The sequence below is a fragment of the Lupinus angustifolius genome, chromosome LG20 (assembly GCF_001865875.1).
Source record: "Lupinus angustifolius cultivar Tanjil chromosome LG20, LupAngTanjil_v1.0, whole genome shotgun sequence".
Lineage (NCBI taxonomy): Eukaryota > Viridiplantae > Streptophyta > Magnoliopsida > Fabales > Fabaceae > Lupinus > Lupinus angustifolius.
In genome coordinates this window covers 7,836,266-7,839,286 of record NC_032028.1, presented here as the reverse complement: position 1 = coordinate 7,839,286, position 3,021 = coordinate 7,836,266, and the positions used below count along the sequence as shown (strand labels likewise).

Here is a 3,021-nt window from a genome sequence, read left to right as displayed (position 1 = left end):
GTTATTGTTTTTTTCCAACATTATTTTGAACAATGTTTTAAATCTTTGACCTTTGTAAGATATAGCATAAAATCCAACGTTACCAAATAGTTAGTGTATTCAATCTTGATTTTAATTATATTGTAAATTACATTAGAATATTGAAAATGACAAAAACAATTAAAAAAATTAAAAAAATTAAAAAAATGCATTGCTAGCCAGCTATAAGGATAAGATTGACACCAAAAACCACTATAAATACCCCGGATATTACAACGAACTATTTCACAAACAGTAGAGTTGCTTTTGAAGAAAACAAAAAACATATTGTTTCCGAATAGCTGAGTTGATAGTAGCTGAAAATGGATAACTGTCATGGCAAAGGTTAGTAATATCAAATATACTGATACATATACATATATATACACATATATATATATATAAGAGTTATTAATCTTATTATCAAATATTGAAATGTGTTTATATATAACTTGTAGTTAATTATATGAAAGTAAGGAAAGATGAGTTAGTTGGAGTAAAAGGAGAAGTGGCAGCGAGTATTATGAAGAAAGAGAATCCTCGTGTCCGGGAAGTTAGAATCGTGCATGATATCTTAGTTATCCCTGACCTCATATGTGACAGAGTCTGGGTTTGGGTTGATGATAACGGATTTGTTAAGCGGGTTCCTATGCTTGGATAGCAAGTTATTAAAATCATGTACTCTAACTCACAAATAAAATGTTTAAATTATGAGTATCTCATATATATTACTCCTATGTAGTGTTGGTTGAGAATAAAGTTGGAGGATGATCAAAAGATTTTAATAAACTTCTCTTTTCTACTTTTGTTATTCTCCCATTTTATGTTGTGCATATATACTTTTCATCCACTGATAATAAAAGCAAATATTTATACTTTTATTTGGTGTCAGATTCAGGACCCGTAGTCAGATGTTACAAGGTATATTGAATACAACTTTATTAAACTTGACTCTGACTAACTTGTATGAATTATAACAAACACCTAATTGGTCAGAGTCGCCTACTTGAACAATCATGAACCAAATTAGTATAACTCAATTATTTTTGGATAAAATCGATAACTCGGTCGATTGAACTAGTCAAATCAATCCATTTATTTTTTATAAAGTCAAAATTAAACGATGTTATCTTTGGAGGAAATAGAATCTCATACTTTCGAATTATTTTTATACTAGCTATTAGAGTTTTGTTTCTCATTTATTAGCTTATGTTGTAACAATGTCATAGTTGTTTAATTAAGCTTTACTCTTATTTGTCTGCTTTTGTTATGATTAAAATGTAAAGCCTATATTTTTTGGTACATTGACAAAAAATAAAACAAATTAACTCTAGAGATCCATATCTAAAATAGTAATCACTCCTTCTGAAGGAAACTCCAAAAAACGGAGTCCTGTCGATGAGCTTATATTGTTTGATAATATTTCGAATTGTTTCTCATATTTTATTTTAGTAAAATCTTCTTTGAGGATTGCTTCATTATGTACTCATGTGACAGTAATTTAATAATGTTAGTTATTATTACTATTGTGATGATATATACTTCGTACCTAACGATCTATACTTTTACTTTCTGGTATCAAATATTTTAATTTTTATATATTTTATTTTGGTGAATCATAATATTTTTTGTATTGAATGAATTTTATATTGTAATATTTATTGAGTTTACTTTATATTATATTTTTGTCTTTATTTTAATTATTAAATGATTGTGAGAGGGTGATTAATATGTTTTTAGTGGTTACATATGATTATATGATTTTTTCTAGAAATTAAAGTGTTAAGGGCAAAATAGGAAAGCACAAATATCACAATGGGTAGTTACACTATATTTTCCCTTTATATATAGTATAAAAAATATTTTTTTAATTTTTTTAATGTAACCCAATTTAATTAGTCCAACTAGGGACCTAATAATTGAACTATTGACTAAATTGAGAGTGCAAAACATCAATGATTGCATTAGCAACGTTTGCCTATGTTTTGATAAAGACAAAGAATTAGTTAAAGCTTAAAGATGTCTCAACAATCAACATGCCGAAGGCTCAAGTGGTGTCTTATTAGACTTATGTTATAATTCTTTATTTCTTTATTATCTTTTTAGAAGTCTAAGATGCTTGCCATAGATATTGAGTCTAGGTTAGGTAAACATAGGTGTGAGTCTCACAAGACTTAATAAAATAATTAATCTACTAAAATGAGGCATCATCTAGAAATATATGATAAGTAAGTCCATGCATTTATATACATTGATTTTATGTATTAAAGGTATTATATTTTGGAAATCATGTATTGCATGAGCATATAACATATAAGAAGTTTACTATTTAATCATGTATTAAAAATACACTAGTTAATCGATTAACCTCATGGCTTAATCGATTAACGTGTATGTTTTTCTGCTGTTTCAACATCATAACTGAAAAACCGTTTTTGAGAGCCCAATTCTGTTTTGTATAAATACTGGTTTAATTACAAAAACGACTATGTAGAAAAAGAGAGAAAAACACAGAGAAAAGGACATAGATCATCATTGTTAGAATCTATTAAGAAAGTGTTGAATTAGGAGAAAGTTTGGATCATGCTAAGGCTTTAGATTTCATATTCATATTGCATGTTTCTTTTAAAAGCTTTCTTGCATATTCTTGTGTTTTCTTGAAAGAAAAAGAGATAGATCTTTTTGATTGCATATTTTCAGAAACCTCATGCATGAACATTAATATTAGACTAGGACGTCTTGTGAAGTTCTTGCTTAGGTTTTAGGCTTTGTTTTTCATTGTAATATCTGAGTATTAAGTATTCATTCATAACTCAAAGCATTGTTGTAAAAGGATTGGGAAAATTCTAGCTGCGGTTAAGTAAGGTGTTCTTCACACAAAGACTTGGAGGTCTTGGGATAAAGAGCGATACCTTGGTTGGGACGAATCGCGTAACAAAGGTTTTCTTGGGAAGCGGTTTTGGGAAAGGTCAAACTAAGGGTGACGAAGTTCTTTGGGTTCCA

At 28.5% G+C, this 3,021-nt stretch overlaps 1 long non-coding RNA gene across 1 annotated transcript; it reads left to right on the top strand.

Moving 5' to 3' along the window:
* LOC109335711 lies at positions 267-820 on the top strand. Its single transcript, XR_002106236.1, has 2 exons — positions 267-367; positions 496-820. It is a non-coding gene; the product is annotated as an uncharacterized LOC109335711 (long non-coding RNA).